Below are 22,151 nucleotides of genomic sequence, written 5' to 3'. Positions count from 1 at the left end.
AATTTGGCTTAACGCCGTGCTAAATTCCTCGAAAGTGAGGTGAGCGTTTCCAATAACACGGCGTATATGAAATTTACACGATTTTACTCCAGCTTCCCATAGGGAACCAAAATGGGGCGCGTAAGGTGGAATAAAATTAAATTTAATATTACTACTGGTAGCGTAATCTATGATGTCGGGACTACATTGGGACAAAAACTTGGCAAAATCGTGCATTAAACCCACAAAGTTCCTGCCATTATCCGAAAATATTTCGGTAGGCTTGCCGCGTCTAGCTATAAAGCGTTTGAGAGCTAGAAGGTAAACATCGGTGGTCAGATCACTGACAAGCTCTAAGTGGATGGCTCGCGTAACAAAACATACAAACAAACAAATATATGCTTTAACAGTTTGAGCACCTCTGCCTTTGCGGTTTAATATGAAAACTGGCCCTGCATAGTCCACACCACAAGTTAAGAAGGGATATGTAGGCGTAATTCTCTCCTCGGGTAAATTTCCCATGAAAGGAGTAAGGGTTTTCCCTCTTAATCGCTTGCAAACAATACAATCATAAAAGATTTTTCGCGCAAGATTCCTACCACCTAGTGGCCACCAAGCATCATGCAGTTCGAAAAGAAGGGCTTGAGGCGCAGCGTGTAGAAGTTTCTTATGTTCGTGGCGAAATAATAAAAGCGTAAAGTGATGTTTGCTTGTTATTAGTATCGGGTGCTTTTTTTCATAAGCAAAGTATTGCGAATAACCGATGCGACCGCCGACTCGCATGACACGATCTTCATCAATAAACAAATTTAATTTACTTAAGTTATGCTTGGTTTTAATTGTTTGTTTATTAGTCAATAGCTTGTACTCATCTGGAAACGATTCAAGTTGAGACAGCCTGACTAATAAATTCGTTGATTCCCGCAGTTCCTCGACGCTAATACTGCCCGCACGCTTATTATTTTTATTGCGCGCGTTGTGAATAAAGCGTAAAACGTAAGATGCGGCGCGTATCATGCGCGAGAACTGAGAAAACCGTTCGAAAGGGAATAATGATAATGACGCTTCAGTGGTAGCGGTAAGCGCTAATTCTACGTTAGATTTAACCTCCGGAAGTATGTCATGCGTATCATTCGAACTCGGTAATTTTGGCATGTTTTTAGGGTCAAAGTTAACATCCTGCAGAAATTCAGGTCCTTCCCACCATAAACTGGATCCAGCTAGGTCTTCCAATCGAACGCCTCTCGAAACTAAGTCAGCCGGATTAACTTTACCGCTGACGTGGCGCCATGGAAGCCCTTTGGTCAGTTCATGGATCTCAGTGACCCGATTCTGCACGAAAGTCTTTAATAAATTAGGTGCCATGCGCAACCACCCTAAAACGCAAGTCGAATCAGAGTAGAATACAACGTCATCAAATTTGCAGTGAAGACTATTTATGACCTTGTCATATAATTTAGCGCCTAGAAGTGCACTGCAAAGTTCTAAGCGGGGCGTACTTAGGACTTTAATGGGAGATAATTTTCCTTTCGAACATAATAATCGTAAGCATACTTCATCATCATCATTTATTGTGCGAATATAAATGCAAGTGCCATAAGCCACCTGTGACGCGTCTGTAAAGATATGCATTTCTATGCGCGTATAATTACTGCTACCCATTACATAACGCGGCACACGGATAGTACTTATGGCCAGTGTTAATGATTTAGTAAAATCATTCCAGGTGCGCATGACGTCAGAAGGGACTTCGTCGTCCCAGTCAAGTTTAAGCAGCCATAAACGCTTGAGTAAGACCTTGGCTAGCATAATGGTTGGACTTAATAAACCTAAAGGGTCATAAATTTGCGAGATATGTGATAAAATAATACGCTTAGTTACTTTATCATTAGGTTTCATCAAATCAAGTTGCGAGTTAAAATAAAATTGATCATAGTAATTATTCCAACCTATGCCCAATGTCTTTGAATTGCAGTCTTTATCGAACGTTAGTTTAGTTTGCGCGTCAGACAGCAGTGCGAAATTAGACTCTAACGACGGCTCGCTAAAGTTAAATACCCACTTTCGTAAAGGAAAACAACCTGATTGCAATGTTCGCGCGGTTTCATTGCATAATCGTAACAATTCAAGTTTATCCTGTGACCCAGTTATCATGTCGTCTACGTAAAAATCTTCGTTAATTATTCTTTTAACGTCGGGATCGGTGCATTCAGTGGCTAACTGTTTTAAACAACGGACACTTAAGAAAGCCGCCGACGCCATACCGTAAGTGACACGATTTAAACGATAAATTTGAATCGGTTCGTTGGGGCTGTCGCGCCAAAGGATCAGCTGAAGGTCGCGTTGATTTTCTGCCATCAGTACCTGACGATACATTTTAGCTACGTCCGCGCATGCCACGTAACGATGCTGCCTAAAGCGTAAAAGAATCGACAGAAGGTCGCCCTGGATCGCGGGACCTACCATTTGAAGATCGTTCAGTGATGTACCACTACTAGATGCCGCACTAGCATCAAAGACTGCTCTTAAGCGTGTAGTTGTGGATTCGCGAAAAACTCCATGATGTGGCAAGAAGAAATGCGGTGAGTTATATGACGTAACTTTACTCATGTGCCCTAAATCGAGGTATTCATGCATAAAGTCAGTATATAATTTTTTACACGTTTCTGAACGCTGTAATCGTTTTTCCAGCGCCAGCAAACGACGTTCGGCTTGAGGATAAGTTTCTCCTAGCACTTCGGGTGGCTGCTTGAGTGGCATGCTAACACAGAACCTTCCTTCGCTGTCGCGCGTAGTGGTGCGAACGAAATGCTCCTCGCAAGCCTTCTCCTCGTCAGACCATGCGTCCCGAGTGGTAGGTACCTCCTCAATCTCCCAGAACCGCCGTAATAGCGAATCTGTTGTTTGCGTAAAATTACATTGGATGTGCTGGCCTTCAATGCGTGCGTTTAAATTGACAGGACCTGCTACTACCCATCCAAATTCGGTGTTTAATAAGTAAGGACCGTTACGTAATTTTAATTTTTCCATTGTAAACAAATCCCAAAACTTTTCACCACCTATTAAAATATCGAAATCTTTGTATTCTAAAAATTGCGGATCTGCCAGTTGTATATTATCTGGAATATCGAATTTTGCGCAATGTTCATATACAACTGGCATTGATGTGTTTATTTCCGATAAAACAAAACAATGTAAATTTGTTGTGTAGTCGCTAATGCGCGATTTTATTTGGACATTGCAGGTTTGCGTACACTGCGTCACAGTACGACCTACACCGCTTATTTCGTGAGTGGACTGTACTAATTCTGTGCCTAATAAATCACGTAAGGATTCTTTTATAAAGGATCGTTGAGAGCCGTTATCAATAAGAGCGATAACAGTATGCGGTTTATTATTTTTATCAATCACGTCGATAAGCGCAGTTGACAACAAGACCGGCATCAAGGCCGGCGGCTGCGAAGGAATTCGCTGACAATGCACATTGACCGACACGGCGGCGGCCGAACTAGATACAGCGGCGGCCGAAGTGGATGCAGCGGGGGCCGTGACGTCAGCGGGGGCAGGGACGCGAGTGCACTCATCACTAGGAGGATGGATAATTGAATTATGTTTATTATTACACTTGCGACACGGGCCGAATACGCATGACTCCACGGAATGACCCGCTCGTAGGCAATTAGTGCATAACTTGTTGTCGGCAACAAACTTAAGTTTAGATTCGTAGTTAGTATCAAGAAATTTGACACAGGAATAAAGTGGATGATTCATTTTACACATAGGGCACGGGAATTTTGGTTTTTGCTGTGATTTTTGTGGTTTGCTGTTGGTAGAAACATTGCAGTGCACTTTGTTATTGTTGTAGTTATGAGTGGAGCTAGGAGTGATATGTTTTTTGTTCACTTCGTGCTTATCGCGTATACTCGTACTTTGTGAATGTGATGCCTGCAATGTTTCTAACATATCTGCACGGTTTCTTAAAAATTGAAATAAATCATCCAATTTAATCTTCATCTGAGTGTCGCCGCTCGTAAGGCTACTTTTATGTTGTTCCCACTCGCGTTCAGTGGTTTTATCGAGCTTTGACACCAAGATGTAAATGATCAGAGTGTCCCATGACGATATAGGTTCGCCTAGGACTTTCAAAGCGCGTAAATTTTTTAGTGTTGTGTCAATTAACTTTCTAATAAGTATGTGCGATTCTTTAGGCAGCGACTGAAGCGTAAATAGTGCCTTGACGTGATTGTGGATTAATAACCTATTGTTATTGTAGCGATTAAGAAGGAGATCCCATGCCACCGCGTAGTTACTTGACGTTAGTTCGAGCGCTTCTATTACTAACAAAGCACTACCAGTCAGCGATGATTTTAGGTAGTGGAACCTTTGGATGTCACAGAGATCCTTCGAATTGTGAACTAGTGATAGGTAAATATCTCTAAATGCGAGCCAGTTTTCATACGTGCCGTCAAAAGAGGGAAGTGATAAAACTGGCAGCTTAATTGCCTTCATTGTTGTGTTTTGCGAAACAGTGGGACTTTTATTTGCTGTACTATTAAATTGACTTAAAATAGACTCGGCGAGGGCCTGCGCAGTGAAATAACTATCCTCAAACTGTTCTCGTTGCGTTAACTGGTCATCGAGATTCGATTCGAACACATTCGCTTCGATTTGAGTTTGAATATCGTTAAATTCAGTGTACAGGGTCTCTGCTCCTTGTATGCGTAGTTTTAAATTTATTCTACAAGGCTCAGTTAAAGCGTCTAAATTATCGCTACAGCTTTGAATGTGGGTTGCGAACTTTGTGAGTCTAGCCTTTATAATGCCACGTTTTTTGACCAATTCGCGAACTTGAGGTTCAATCGCGGCATCACAGATCACCCTAGCTGGCGATTTATCGCGTGATTTGCTAGTATTTGGTACTACAGTATCACCCAGTCCCATTTTGGTTAGGTTTAGTATAGAAAGCTGGAGTACTCACGTGTGGACTTTGGACCCTGATGCAACTCCGCGTTGTGTAGGTAGCGGCGAAAAGGAGTCCCAATACCGGTCACGCAATAATTACTCGTCACGGGCTCACTGGAATTGATTAAGCACGGTATTAAGCAACTGAAGACAAAGGGGGTTAGGTATAGGGTGGCTGGATGTCCGTACCGAAATATGCGCGTTTAAAATCGTTGGATGTCCAGTTCTCGTCCTACAGCTATCCGCAGTTTCCCAAATTTGCGCGTCCTTGGGTGTCTTCGTGCTGCATACGCGCCTTCCGTCCAAGAAGAAATGTCGATGCGCTTTCTCTTCCAAAGGTGCTGCTTCTCAATGGCCTCTCAATTCGTACTCAACGATTGGCGAAGAAACCGTTGATTATATTTGGCGAAGAAGGATCAATATGTTCGTGACTAGGCGCTGCGTATTTTTGAGAGTTCGACCTTTTCTTGGATGGTGAAATAAAAATCCGAAATTTAACGTGCTTACTCTTATAATTCTAAAAGCTTAATCTACGTGTCCATTATTCGAGGATATTGGGGTAGAGGGGGACAATATGTCGTGACGTAGGGTGACGAAGGCGTATATAGAGCTCCGTATTGGCCGCGATATGTGTGACGCGACATACGCAACTGAGTCGCTCCGACCAGAGATGTCGCTGTGGGTCTCGTACGGAACAGTGGTTAAAAAAAATACTTATGATAAAATTATGCACGAGTAGGTACGTTTGTGTAGCAATACTTTTAAATTTGAATAGAAGCGTGGTTTTGGTTCATAATTCCGCTCACTATTAAAGCTAAAGTGGTAACTAAAAAAGCCTTTTATTTCTATTTTTATTTTATTTTATAACTAGTAACTACATAATTGTAAGAAGGTAAATTATTTTTCGTAACTCGTAATTTCGAGAAGATTTATTGTTAAAAAATTATTGACCTAAGACTATTTCATACACTTTAAAAACAGTGAAAGTTTCCGATGAAATTTAAATTAATGCCTTGAATGCATAATTATGTAACACAAACCACTAATTTAGGGCATTGAAATTTATGTTGACGTTTATTTTAAGAAAATTCACATACCTGATCTTACAGGTCAGACGAGAGCCCCACAAAGAAGCGGTACACGGAAAACACTTAGCTTTGTTGACACTACACTTTAGCGCTCATTCTCGGCTGGGACACTGAGATTGGCATTTGTTAATAAGAGGAGGACATGTGCATTGCAGAACACTAAACATATACAGTAGCGGATTTGCAGTCTTTGCCGCCCTAGGCCCTAGGCCCTGTAGCCGCCCCTTTCTCAGCACCCATCATATTGACTACATTTTGAGTTATTTCTTGTTATCATCAGTGAATTTTTAGTCACAATTTGCCGCCCCAAAAAAACTTGCCGCCCTAGACCCGGGCCTACTTGGCCTTAGAGCAAATCCGCCACGGAACATATACATATTCTTGCAGAAGGTCAGAGGAGGGTAGTATGCCCACAAAGAAGCGGAACACGGAAAACACTTAGCTTTGTTGTCACTAAGCTGTCGCGCTAATTTATGGCTTGGACTCTGTAATTACCACTTATTAATAAAAGGAATACAGAAATACTATCTTCTTACGTAGACATAGGGCCCGATTCGGATTTTGAAATAGACATCTATTAGATATCTTTTAGACATCACCAAGATACGATAACGATATGTTTAAGATCTAACCTGTCATATTTGACGTCTGGAGATACTCTTGAATGATTTCCTCAGGATATGACTTAGAGATCCAATTCACATCTAATAGATATCTTACGCTATCTAACGAAAAAGTGACATTGGTTGCCCGAATTGAGCTGCAGAAGAGAACTAGTTGATATATAAACTATAACGTATCTAGAATGGATCTAGTACGTGTCGTCTCTTGTGAATATCTTGAAGTTCGAATACGGCAGATAGACTAATTCCAATTACCATAACGCTCACAAAAACGACAGAGAAGAAAATTGGAGTATTAAGTAAATTATTTTATGAATCGTATTGAATGTTTATAAAGACGCAATAAATACACATGCACTATACATTTATGTATTATTGAAATATTGGTTGAATAGGTATTACCAACATTGGTTAGTAGCTTTTTTCACATTTTTACCGTCATGATTTAAAAAACCTTACGGAAATATGTTGATTTCACCCGTTAGTTAAACAGCTTGGATGGGAGTTATTGAAATATTAATAGGTATGTACCAATAAAATGCTATAAAAAAATGCTGACTTTTCTCATAAACTACCGTTTACAGTCTAAACTTTAAATAATTACTACAGTCTAAACTTATATAGACTAACGAAACTTGTCGAAAATGATAAAAAATAAGAATAAAAGCTTTTTAGTGCATAACGAAATCAACGCGATACCAGCTGCTCTTTCCACTTCTCCCGATCGCGTGCTTCATCTCATCTTACATAATCCAATATCAAATTGAAACTGTCACGAAACTAAAAACTTTATACCGAACAGAAGCGTGAATGTAATGAATGGTCGCCTTCGTATTATAACCGGACTGCAAATCTAGTTTGGTAGGGGAGTGTGGCAAGTTTGGTGAGCCTCCATGGCCAGACGCTTCACCACACTCCCGCGTGTACAGCTCCCGACACACGCCGAACTAAAACTGCCTAACCACCAACAAAAATACAGTCAAAATTGTACTCTATACACTGTAGTTTACAGTTTAATTCAGCTTGGCTACGCAAGTGGTGATCAATTGTTTAATTCTGCCGTTGCATTGGAGATCGCTATAACGTGTTCTTTGTCGCTTTGGCCACGTCCCTCTCACACAATGGCATACTTATTAGGGATTTAGTCCAGATATTAGTTGGGGAAGTTGGTATTGTTTGGATTTTAATAGAATCCTGCGCCCCGGGTGGTTGGGTACACGTACAAGGGTACACGTTGCGAGCAGTTGGTGCCGCGGCATATTGCAGAGTAATTACTGACGTCGCGTTCAAAGCAAATTAAGCAAGCTTTTGGCATTAACGCCCCTGAGATGAGATCAATTTGTCTTCACGAAAGTTAATGGGTAAAAGGTTTATGATTATTTTCGAAATTGTTATATTAAGGGTTTTGATACACAATTTAACCTTTAAATTGTTTAATTTGTACAGTTTCTTTCATTAATACAATGTACTCCACTTCTAGGTATACTTAGCAATCTTAAATGTTATACACTTATTGCTTAATGCTTGAAATGACAAAAGTTAAGGAAAAGCAATCATTGATTTGAAAGTAACTAAGTGCTACTTGTAGCTTGAGTGTTATCTAATTTTTTGTAGATTTTTACCCGTACACAGAATATATAAAAAGTGTTTATATAAGTACTCAAGTTCAGATGCAGATTATTTATGTAAGTACTTACGTTTTGTATATTGTAGTAAAGTATAATTGCATTATATTCATACCGATGACAATGAAGTCCTTAAAGTAAACAATGTTTAAAAAGCTGACGAAGAATCGTGTACGTATATTTTCGCCGCGAGTTACGATATCCATCTTTCAAATCCGTGGTTTCTATTGCTCCATGAGAGTTTGGCACCCATCGGATATTTATAGTTGGATGCACACCACAGACGCTGGATGCACCGGAGTACCCCCGGGTAGTGTGTTGGGCCCCCGTATGTACCCCATAGTGCGGATCGATCGATGCCCCTCGATCGCGCCCCTTATTGAAAATTATAACAATGGCACACCGCTCTCTGCCGCTCTCTTAACACTCACTGATTTCGGTAATATATTATGGATAAGACAGCGCTACTGTATTAAAAAAGCAACACTTTTTTTATGTTACTTGAGAGCTCTTGAAAAGATTTGTTGACATTGCTGCTGTTTTTGACAATGTTTAGTAACAGAAAGTAGTACATGGCTATCTTTTTTTTACGTCACATAATGGAACAATTTCGACAAGGATAAAGTCAGTAACTAAAGCTATGAGTAAGTACATAAAATAAATAAAATAAGAAACAGAATTTTAAATATGAGTACCTACCTTCATCTTGCCCGGCGATGGTGGTGAATTATTAAAATCGTCAAACAATGAGTTTGATTCAATGAAATCTATGTTTGTATGAGGAAGAATTATAGATATGCTGTAACGACACACTCTACACACACCGAAAAATTTCCAAATGCAGTTTTTATTCAACAGTTATAGAACCGGGCTGTGTTCGTTTGTAACTGTGATGGTTTGTAGATGAAAGAAAAATAATAAATAATAATAAATATTATAGGACATTCTTACACAGATTGACTAAGTCCCACAGTAAGCTCAAGAAGGCTTGTGATGTGGGTACTCAGACAACGATATATATTATATACAAATACTTAAATACATAGAAAACACCCATGACTCAGGAACAAATATCTGTATCATCATACAAATAAATGCCCTTACTGGGATTCTAACCCAAGGACCATCGGCTTCGCAGGCAGGGTCACTACCCACTAGGCCAGACCGGTCGTCGAAAATGAGAAAATAGTCAAATTTTAGCTTTACTGCTGTACTTCAAATTTATAACCAGACTTCCAATCCACCTAGTAGCTCACCTCAATTAGAGTTACGCTATATCAATACATTTACATCAATTGAAAAAAATATTAAATATTAAATCCAAAGCACGTATCCATAGCGGGCAGGCGGACGTGTTAATATATCGGCCGAGCGACCTCGGAGGGCGGGAGGGCTGCAGGGATTATAATGAGGCGCAGCCCCACTAAGTATTTTCGACATGCGTCGCTGTCACCCGACAAACATTCGGAGGCCCGGGTTAACGAGTGCAGCTCGGACTTTTCACAAAACTACAACGTCACATGTCACTTTATAACTCATACTCACATAGGCTTCTTTTGTCGTATGTACGTAAAATTACGCCGCCGTATTTTAACGTCCACATCACAAGCCGTGCGTCGATAAAAATGCCGCTTTAACATACGCGAAAATTTTGCAAGCAAATTATCGGTCTGACTGGTCGCCTCGGTCATAATGATGGACGGGCATTTTTATTCGCTACAACGCGGATTATTTTAAAGCTCAAAGAAAATATGGAGCAATGTTGAATTTTCAATAACTTATTGATTAAAAAAATAGATAACACTTTTCCCTCACTACAAAATAATAATATTATACCACTTACATCGTTGCATTCGTTGCTTTACTTGTTTTCCGTGTTTTGTATCAAAACCGCGGACATATTTTTAATGCTTCTATATCGCGAAATAAATAATTATCGCGAGAGAAAAATAATTCTCTAACGAAACCGATTTATGTGATTGCTTTTTTTTAATGGTTCTTACGCCATAATCTAACAGGCAAAAGGTATCTCTTTAAAACAACCATATACACTTGTTATTTAGCTTAAAAACATTAAGAGTAAAAGACTCCCCTTACATTTTTTTACTAGAAGCTAATTAAAACAGAATCAACCCCGGCACGCGTTCAGTTTTTTATCCAGCCCAGTCTAGTTTCTCCCGTTCGAAGAACTGAGACGATTGCCAGGAATCTCTGTTGCCAAAACAGTGGAACTAATGCCATTATGGTGTCGCGTGGGTGCCATAAACGGCCCACAAAGCGGCGATATCGTTGGTCAAAGACATCCGTCATTGTGTCACTTACTGAGAACATCTTAAAGAATTCATGCCATTGTTGCCTATTGTGTTCATTTGTTTTTAGCTTTGTCCTGTTGTTTGATTGTTAGGAAGTTAAATGTAGTTAAGCGCTTTGTGTGTGTTTTTGGCGATTTCACGGTGCTGCGCGGCGGCTAGGCTTCCAATTGAGCTCAAAACGATGTAAGAACGTATGAGCTTCATACATTGTTAGTGCCTTATCGTTTTGAAACGTGGGAAAGCTTGGTGTCGATGTCGTTGTCGCCGTATCGAGTCGTTTATTAGGACGGCGGGACCTGTCGTGTTGAGGTGACTCTATTAGTCATCGCCGTACATTATGCTTCGTGCTGACACTGATTTGTGAGGCTCGTTAGAAAATAATGCTGCTGAATGCGGTCTGGGAAATTGGCTGTAAACATACTGAGCACAATGTTAATTTATGTGTTTAGGAAGTTTTCGATACGGTGTTGCTCAAATTGGACCTTATAAGCATGAATAAAGAGGAGAGGTATAAAATTCTTCTTTGTACCTCTCCCCATATTTACCTATAATCACCCAAAAACTGCACTCATTTTATAATACAGTGATTAATGATTTGTAAAACTGGGTACTTAGGTATCAGCTCAGCTCAAGCAATCACTTTTACAGTCCTTAAGATAAACTATTATATGTACCTAATATTACAATGCCTCAGGGGCCTATTTTAGATTTAAGCTAGTTATAATTTAGTTTAGTTGTACCACTGTATATATATTGTATGTAAATAAATGATTAACGCCCATATTATCTTAGATCAGTTGTAAGTACATATTCGTTAATTCGCTTCACTTCAGTAATTTTGTGACAAATCAGAACAATATTCTAGGTAAGTATGTTCGATGCCTTGCTATTGGTAGGCAGTAAAGCAAAAAAAAATGTCTTATAAGTATATATGTAGTATAAAATAAATATTTGCTCTCAGAAAAGTTATTTTGGCAACCTATTTAAAACAAAGCCGAATAAACTTTTCTTTACTCCTGCCGACTTCATTTGTTTCGTAAACTGAAATAAAATCCGCGTGTAAAAATAATACCCAATCTGGTAATGGGTCCAAAACAAAAGCTCAAAAATGGGTCATGTTTTTACAATCTAACAGAAGCCAATGTCACAATGAGACAAACAAAAGAAAGTAACACCAGTGGCTGTCCCCGGCAATTATTATTTATGACAAAAGAGGCGATTTGTTGCACACAATTTAAAATGCAAAAACACAATGGAAGCCTTCGCTGCGCTCTAAGTTTACGAGAACTTTGGCAGTAATTAATGTTTTGCTCAAGGTTCCTCGATGGCGATTAAGGCGACAATATTATAAGAACAACTCAATTTAAAATTAGATACAACTATTAAGATTAACGCAAGTTTTTATTCTATGTCAACCTTAGAGAACTTCTTTGAAGAAAATGTATGATTTTAATAAATAATCACTACACCTTATAAAACAAAGTCCCCCTCCGCGTCTGTCTGTTTGTGTGTTTGTATGTTCGCGATAAACTCAAAAACTACTGAACGGATTTTCACGCGGTTTTCATTGATCAATAGACTGACGACTCGATTCGGAAAATGAATTAGATATCTATTAGACATCAAGAAGTTACGATATGGATAATTTAAAGATGTTTGTAAGATGTCAAATTTGACGTTTCCTCGATTCTGGATGTCGTCTTGAACGATTTCCACAAGTTATGACTTAGATATCCAAGTCACATCTAGTCGATATCTAATGTAGATCCCAAAGATCTCTAGTTCGTCTCTAATCTTGCAATTATCTCGTTTCCCAAATACGCCTGTGATTCTTGAGGAAGGTTTAGGTGTATAATTTGTTAACCCGTGAAAAGCCGGGGCGCGTTGCTATTTCAGTATCAATGCATATATCAATAATCCAATTTTTAAATTTGGAACCTATTAGGTAAGATTGAGTTTGCGATGGTGGTACGCTGACGTCACTCCATCTCTCCCTTCACACGCGAGCCTATTGTTTAGCTGTCGTTAGCGGTTCAATTACAATACAACCCAACGGGAACCAACACTTTCCTTTTATTGAACAACAACCCAATCAAACAATCTCACAACCCGTTACTCGAACTGTCCACATTGTCCGCTTTTACAATTTTATTGGTCCCAGCATTAACGGTCCAGATCTACGTCACGGGGCCCGATTCGGATTTTGAAATAGACACCTATTAGATATCTTTTAGACATCACCAAGACACGATAACGATATGTTTAAGATCTAACCTGTCAAATTAGACATTTGCGCGATTCCGGAGATACTCTCGAACAATTTCAACAGGATAATATGACTTAGAGATCCAATTCACATCTAATAGGTAGATATCTTACTCTATCTAACGTAAAAGTGACATTGGTTGCCCGAATTACGCTGCAAAAGAGAACTAGTTGATATCTAAACTATAACGTATCTAGAATGGATCTAGTACGTGTCGTCACTTGTGAATATCTTGAAGTTCGAATACGGCAGCTTAGCGGTTCAATTACAACTCAACGGGAACCAACAGCAACACTTTCCTTTTATTGAACAACAACCCAATCAAACAATCTCACAACCCGTTACTCGAAATGCCCACATTGTCCGCTTTTACAATTTTATTGGTCCCAGCATTTACGGTCCAGATCTACGTCACATTACCCGTTATCTTCATAAACCGTATAACGGTCCAACTGCACCATTTTCGAGCAACCCTTTCAAATTATGAATACGTAATTACACAAGGCACCGTACGCTATTATTGGTACAGTACAGTTATACAAAGAGTAACGTTATCTAAGGGAAGAAAGTAACAGGACAGACAATGGACTTTCTCCGAGAAAGGGCTGCACCAGTTGCACACAATCACTTCCTAGTGACCGTGACCAAGTTAACTGCACTTATTCATTTGTGACAATGGTGGGTAACTGTAAGGAAAGTGGTCGATTGATAGGTTTTATGGTTTCGTTTTAGAACGGGCTAGTTTAAGTCAAATAAGTGGGTCAAACAGAAAACTGTGTTAAGTCTAACTAGTGTGTTCGCGCGAACTGTACATTTTTCGCTCCTATGGGCAATAGTTAACAGCTTGTGGGCATGTAAGTAATGATTTCATAGTTCTCTAAATCAAAGGAGGACCTTTTCACGTGGATAAGGGTTAAATAAGAAAATTAACCTTTATAGCCCTTAACTCTTGTGTATGTCTACAGGAAAGAACGTAACACAGTGATCTGTTTGACCCTTAAATAGAAAATTAACCTTTATAGCCCTTAACTCTTGTGTATGTCTACAGGAAAGACGTAACACAATTTTCTGTTTGACCCAGGTACCTATAGCTTCAACATGCTTTCACCTCGAAATTAAATGATCCGCATGTCAAAAGCGCGATAAAGATACAAATACCTCTAATAGCTAGGTAGGTATTTCGAGAAAAACTGTACTTGCCTGTATTCTGGATATTTTTATAGTTGTCTCGTGGGTAGCCAGGTATAATATTTTAAAGGCCCTGTAGTGCTTCTGTTTTGTGGGTATATTGAGTGCATAGGGTTATGAATATTATACTTTAATAATTGTTATTTTAGCCTCTCAATAATACACATGAGTGCAATAATGAGTCAATCGCGCCACAGCTGACAAGCGAGACGACGGCCGATCGATACCAATACGCGACACTTTATCCGAAATGGAAAAATCGCCGAATGACCGGCGTGCGGTGTCGCGCCCGACCTAATACCAGATATACAAGTGAGATTCAACTGCAGTTGTGTCATCATCATCATCATCATCTCAGCCATAAGACGTCCACTGCTGAACATAGGCCTCCCCCTTTTTTGGGGGGGGGTGAATGCCATAATCGCCTCGCTTGGCAGGCGGGTTGGCGATCGCAGTCGAGTACACCGAATTTGAGGGACACTGCTGCCCGTCCACCGGTGGTCTTGGACGTGGTTTAAGGACATACCCGGGTCCAGTCCGGGCAGTTGTGTACAAAAAGGTTAAAGCTAGATATAATTCGTTATATTCTAGAGGTTCTCAAATTAAAGTTTCATGACAATCTGTTCGGAATTACGACCTGGAGATGTGAACATCCACACATACGACAGTATAACACGTTAAACTCTCGCGTTTCGTACACATATTTTATGACACAAACGGGTCTACCGCGATATAATTTCATTGTTTTTACCTTTAATTCCGACGTTTCAGCTGAGTTGCACCAGCTGTGGTCACGGAAAGACCACAGCTGTGGTCTGAATTAAAGGATTATCGGAATTAAAGGTAAAAACAATGAAATTATATCGCAGTAGACCCGTTTGTGTAATTAAATATACGACAGTATTTTCACTCAAGCTGAAATGGAGACTTTTGCTTACGCTCGGTCAATAATATATATACATCAATTTTGCTAATATAGTTATAAGGTTGATGGTAAACGACCTAGAGGCCGTAGCCCAACAAGGTGGGCAGATCAAGTCCGTTCTACCCTGGACACCCAACTCCATATCGCGCTTCACGCCAAAAGCAGGCACAGATGGAGGGACACCGTCAGAGAGAAGCTGATTCCACGTCAATGTCAAACTCGTGGTAAGCTGGTAAGGGTTACGAGTTAAGGGGTCGGGGAACGGCGGTTGAAGGGTTGCTGGTTCAGGTTCGAGGGGTTCCCGGATCAGGGGATTTCACGACCCTCAGCAATGAGGAACACGACGCGAGGAGAAGGAGTAATCAGCGAATAAAGAAGAAAAGTAAATAGAGGTGAACAAGTTATTTCTTTGCGGCCGAGTGCTGTCTCTTAGAAAAAATTTCGCCGGCAGTGTGAACAGTCAGTCAGCAGTCAATTATTAATATAACTTTTGAATTAATTCCTAGATTTATTCGCACGGTACCGACATCTTAATCTTAACGTAAGTAAGTAAGAAATATTGCAAGTAGATAGCTGTAGGCCTGTAGTTGGAGGCAGCAATTTGCATACTCGCTTTCTCGCTGGTCAGGCAGCGGCCTCGCTCAACCCGCGGTATGTGGCGTTATTTCATACTCGCCTCGTTAATTTTCCTTAACGCCGACCGATGGCGCGCGCTAATGAATTTCAATTTGTTCCCAATGCGGACATGTTGAAAAAACAACCCAATAACGCCCTAGTTCGGTTAGGATTAGCGCTGGCTGTGCTCGTTTGCTGGGTTTGGAATAGGTATAACTGGATAATATGACTGCGATTCCTCGCTGGTGGAAAATAAGCGCTCTACTGGCATCTGAATAGCAAGCAACCACCGCCACCGCTGCTGAAGACTAGAAGAGTAGGAGTTTACTTACCTAATACCTACCTAAATAATAATTGATATTGTGGCATTTCTGCATTTTTTGATGTACTGGTAATACTTTGCTCGCAAATCTTATCGCGCTGACCGGTTAAACCCTGTTCAAAAATATAAAACAAGGTTATCGTAATAAGGAGTTTCTTCTCTGACTCCATCTGCTCCCATAATAGCTCTATTGGTTCTTGTAGGGAGCGATTATGTCGAAATCTGACAAAAATACGACAAAAAAGCCCAATCAAGGGGCCCACATATTACCAGTTCACCGGACGACATCAGCCTGTCAGTTGTTCGGAGCTGTCAAATTTTGCTTTTGACTGACAGGCCGATATCATCCGGCGGACTGATAATCAGTGGGCTCCTTCACGAATAGCTTGATTAAAAAATCAAATCGCAGTTTATTTAGACACACTAAAACTGTACGATATTTATGTTAATATACCTAAACGGCTTGCATATTGTAATCGTCGAGTTTACAACCACTGCGCAAGGAGTAGATTACGGAAAGAACAAGGTAAACGCAGTAAGGCGTTTAATCTGGCTCAATCTGCTCCCCAAATAGCTCTAGCTCGTGTAAGGAGCGCGTCTGTTTACGTTGCTTCCGAATGAAAGACATGTAGGCAAATGCCGAGTGCACCTGAGTAATGACATAATTAACGGATAATTAAATTACGAACAGCATAGTTTAAAATAAAAAACTATGCTGTTCGTAATTTAATTATCCGTAACATTCTTGCGTTATCCTCAATATTTAGTGCTTTGTGCGACGCACGGGTAATGTACACAAAAATGAATACTTTTTCTATAGGTAAAATAAGTTAACAAATATTTACCGGTATAAACAAACGAAGTTACGGATTCTCAGATTTTGTCTTTATTTATTTATTTATTTAAGAAGAAACAAACAGTCGTTTACAAATAGGTTTACAAAAATATTTCTTAAATTAAGACCTGGAGTTTCCTTATTATATATAAAAATTGCAGTCTGTAAAATAAAGTAACATAAACATAAGGTACTAGATTAGTTTGAACATATAGGTATACTCACGAGAGTCGGAGTGAAATTAATGGGTATTGATTAAATTACCGGAAAGAGACATAAGTAATGAAAAATTACATACTTAATTAATTACCGAAAAGCACGTTTTAGTGAATTTATGGAACAGTTAAACAAATCTAAACTATAAAGTTTTTCATTTTCGTTAAAAAGTTTACAAACACGTCTCATAAATACATTTTTTACATAGCATGTTCTACTATAGGGAATGGAAAACATTTTTTTCTTCTGACATTGGCGCTGACGTCTATGAGGAACTCTCAAATGTATTTGATGTAGTAGTGAGGGGACATCTAACACATTATTCAATATTTTGAAAAGTAGGACAGAGTCTACACAGTCTCGTCGACTAGCAAGAGTTTGGAGTTTATGATGTGTCAGAGATTCATTATAGTTAAGGTGAGTATGACCAGTTCTAAAATCGAGGGTTCTAACAAACTTCTTTTGTACTCGCTCCACTCTATCACTATGAACATTATGGTAGGGTTTCCAAACTGCGCAGGCAAATTCGAGGTGGCTGCGGACAAAACTGTTAAAAAGGATTTTGTAAGTGACACTATTTTTAAATGGCTTTCCTAATCGTAAAATGAAACCTAGTTGTTTGTACGCCTTTTTTATAACCGAGTCTAGATGAGGTATAAAAGATAGTTTTGAGTCCATAATAACTCCAAGATCGCGAATTTGTGTTACTCTACTCAGACGATTGTTGCCTAATGTGAAATTATAATTAAGATTATTTTTTTTCTTAGAAAAACTTATAACATAACATTTATTCAAGTTTAAAAATAACTTATTTTGGGTACAAAATGTCTCTAGATTTTTTAAGTCATCTTGGAGCAAATAATAATCTTCAATAGAATGAATTATCTTATAAATTTTTGTATCGTCTGCGTAGAGCAGCACTTTCGAATTTTTAATATATTTATCTATGTCATTAATAAAAAGCGTAAACAGTAAAGGGCCTAAATGAGATCCCTGTGGTACCCCGGAACCAATGGACTTCCATTGAGAGGCGTAGCCTGCTAGAACAACACATTGGCTCCGATTCTCTATATATGATTTAATCCAGCGGAATAGGTCTCCGTGTATTCCAAGGTGCCAAAGCTTGAGTAAAAGTGTATTGTGACATATTTTGTCAAAAGCCTTGGCAAAGTCTGTATACACGGCCTCTACACTTGCGCCTCCATCCATCGCTACTAAGGTATCACTAGTGAAAGTCAATAGGTTAGTGTCTACCGAACGACCTTTGTAGAAACCGTGTTGATTAAGGCTAATATGATTTTTGACTACTTGGGACAGTTCATTTGTGACTATCTTTTCGAAAATTTTGTTAAATTGGCATAATTTTGAAATCGGCCTATACTGTTCAATATTTTGGCTAACTTGACCCTTGGGGATAGGAGTTACGAAAGCTTTTTTCCAAATTTCAGGAACACAACCAGTTTTAATTGATTTTTGGAAAAGAATAGTGAGTGGGGATGATAAGTTCGCTGAGCATTTTTTTATAAAAATTGGATGAATACCATCAGGGCCTGCACCTTTGTTGGTATTGATTTTATTCAATAGTCTATGGACAATGGCACGGTTAATATATATGTTACTTGCGTCAATTAAGGGTTCAGTTGGTGGCACCAGAGTATCAACTCGAAAATGAGTATCTGACTTTTCAAAAACGGAGTGGAAGTGATCATTAAATAAGTTACAAATTTCTGCACCGTCTGAGGACGTGCAGTCTTTATATTTCATAGTCTTTGGTATTTTATTTTTAGTATTAATCGACTTAATATACGACCAGAAATAATTCGGGTGTGATTTAATTTTGTTTTCCGCGTATGATATATAACCGTTGTAGCACTGTAATTCCATTTTTTCTGCGCGTTTACGTAATATTTTAAATGTCTCGTAGTCCAAAGGATTACGGTATTTTTTCCATAACCTATGAAACTTACGCTTTTCACTAAGCAACTTTCTTAAAGGTTTGGTGTACCACACCGGGACAGACGATGACATATTAATCCTACGCCTAGGGATGTGAATACTAATAAGTTTATTTAAAATATCGTAGAATTTAGTAACACAGCCAGTCAAATCACTATTTTCAAAGAGTGAGTACCAATTTATTTTAGATAGCTCCAAGTTAATCTTGCTATAATCACCACAATTAAAATTATAAATAAAACTAGGAATCGGCTTAAGAGTGGGTTCAAATCTTAAAATTACATCTATAGTTAACGCTTTGTGGTGATTATCTTCAAGCGTGAGTGGCTGGTCGCAAGCAGCGACTGTACAATCTGTACTGCAAAAAATAAGGTCGAGAATGCGATTGTTAACGTTATGTACACAATTAAATTGTTTTAATTCAGTGAATGACAGAAAATCGTGCATTATTCTTGTTGTGTAAGTGTGTCCCGTCATTAAAAGCATTCCCGGGGACGAATGAGCCAGCCACTCGGCCTCCGGTATATTAAAGTCTCCGGTAATCAAAAATAAATCATTCGGCCTTTCAACAATAATGTGACTAGCTATTTCAAAAAATGACTTTAGTGTGTCCCTATGTCCAGTACCTTGAGGGATATAAATACAGGCTATATGAAAAAAGGATTGTTGTTGTGTATTGTGAGCGCTTCGTTTACATGGGTCGAGCGGGACAGACACCCATACACAATCACAATAGGCTCGCGGCGGCACGGGCCAATCGCGGTGCACCGGCTGGCAGCGCGCGCGCACCGCCACCGCTGAGCCACCGCCGCGCATCGCGCCACTTTCCTCCGCTGACCGGTCGCATCGAAATACGTTAAAACTCGAATCAAAAAATTCTCCATCAAAAAAATCTGGAGTTAGCCAGGTTTCCGTCAAACAAATAAATTCATAGTCTGACTGAGCCACTTTAGAGAAAAACTCACTAGCTTTTGTTCGTAATCCCCTCACATTTTGGTAATAACCAGTAAAAACCGTATTAGCCATTTTCAGTTAGTAAAAAAGTTTCTAAACATGATATTAGATTTATTGGGTACATAACGCCAGTCAGAAGTAATAAATTAAAATATGGGTTTAATTTTGACACATTGTTATAGGTAAGGAAAAATATATTATAGTGTTGAATAATATATTTAAAAGACGTGCATGCATTGTATTTACGTAACAGAACACAAAAAATATATCGACGTAGTAAAATGTTTGTAGTGTTACTAGTGTTATACAAACGTAGCATTAGTGTAAATTTAACGGCCATATAATGGAAACCTTCTTCGTCTTAACTACACAACGACGCATTACGACAATTCCGTCACGCGATAGCCTAAGCTTTTCAAAGCCCATTATCCGACAGTTTAATTTATCAAATGCGATGAATAGTTTTGTTCTGTTACCACTGGATACATTATATTGTAGATAATTGGCATTGTTTTCCTTACTCACCGACGGCTTATTTACGGCTTGTCGCAAAGCCGATATTAATCTTTCTCATACAACCTTTTATTATCTATTCCTAATTATTTTGTTATGTTGCGACTTCAGGCAATTATTATTTTTGAATAATTGGCGTAGCATTCGATTTCGGAAGCAATGTAAGCAAACGTGGGTCGGATTAAGGGCCGACTTTGTCTTACTCAACGACGCATTAGGCCGAGCCGTCGCGACCTTACGGCTTGTTCGCAAAGCCGATTATCCGACTGATTCTTTTATTATCCGAGATTTATCAATGCCTTGTACTGTCGTAATATGTTTCATAGATAATTACGAATACTTATACTAAATTCGCGAGTAAATAACTAGACGACGATAAAATGCTATTCACAAATTCTCTATAAAAATTAAATATGCAGTAGTAGAAATGAGTTAACAAACCCAATAAGTATTAATACTTATGTCCAGTCGACTATTAGATGCACTGAACTGGCCTACATGCACGTTACAATATGTAGATTCCAATAGCTTATCAGCTTAATAGCTTAGCTTATGTCTCGCGTTTTTCTATCCGCTCTTGATGTCTTGATGCTGGCTGGTTCCAAAACTTTTAGTATAAGGAAGGTTATGCGTTTTTCCTGTGGATATCATAAAATAAAATAACTTTAAAGCTTTATACGCATATTTTATCCTACTTCTAAAATATATCCAAATCTATAATAAATGTTTCCGAATCGTTAACTTTCGTATCGTCCACGGGAAAGACGCAAGTTTTTCCGCACTGTATTGAACCGGGTGTACTTTAAAATAGATATAGGTAAATATGCAACACAACTTTTTACAAGCTTTTATTTAGTTTCACCTGACCGTTGTCTGTCTGTCTGTGTGTAATCAAATCTTGCAAGTTAAATTTGATCCACTTCCCGGTTTCCGATTGAGCTGACATTTTGCATACATACGTAAGTCGGGTGACAATGCCCAGTAGGTATGTGTGGTGCAATGCAATGTACGGTGTCATCGAGCTGATCTGATGATAGAGGTCGGAGGTGGCCATAGGAACTATGTGATAAAACAACGAAACCTAATTGTGTTTGGGGTTTTTAGAATTCTCTCGATGAGCATTAGTTGCCTGTGGAAAGAAAAGTACAGTCAGCGATAAAAGCTTGTACCAAAAATGATTTTTTTGCCAAAAACTTATTTCAAAGTAACAAAAGACGCTGGTATTCTGAATTCCCAGAGTCCGTAGTCACTCACCGCGACTCATTCGTATTCGTCTCACCTGTGACCAAATTGAGTAATGCCGGAGGCGGGAGTTATGATAATGCTTTTCCGAAGTGTGATTGTGTAAATGTTGAGAGACCTGCGTTTCAAGTTGGAATTTATTTCGTGTAAGAACCGCCAACAAGTTACATACTTACATACATTTTTTATAAGTCAATGACAAATAAGCTTCCGGCCCGTTTGATGGTAAGCTGTCACCGAAAACGGTCTAATATTAGGGCCATACTGAAAGTTTCTGGATTCTGATATATGAGAGGACTTATTTTTTTCTACGTGGCCAATTCCAGGAATTTTCAGTATGCCCTAACTATAAATCTAGTGATGTCAAAGTGCGATACCAACTTTTTGGAAATCTGGATTCTTTGAACCTCAGAAGGAAATATGAATTTATATAAATCTGCCGTTAATTAACACACTATTGTGACTGTACCCGGTAGTAATAAGTAGATATTTGGTAGTACCTACCTAACAAACGATTGATTTCTTATTTG

Source organism: Cydia fagiglandana, chromosome 17 (assembly GCF_963556715.1).
Source record: "Cydia fagiglandana chromosome 17, ilCydFagi1.1, whole genome shotgun sequence".
Lineage (NCBI taxonomy): Eukaryota > Metazoa > Arthropoda > Insecta > Lepidoptera > Tortricidae > Cydia > Cydia fagiglandana.
Note: the sequence above shows the minus strand (reverse complement) of the source record.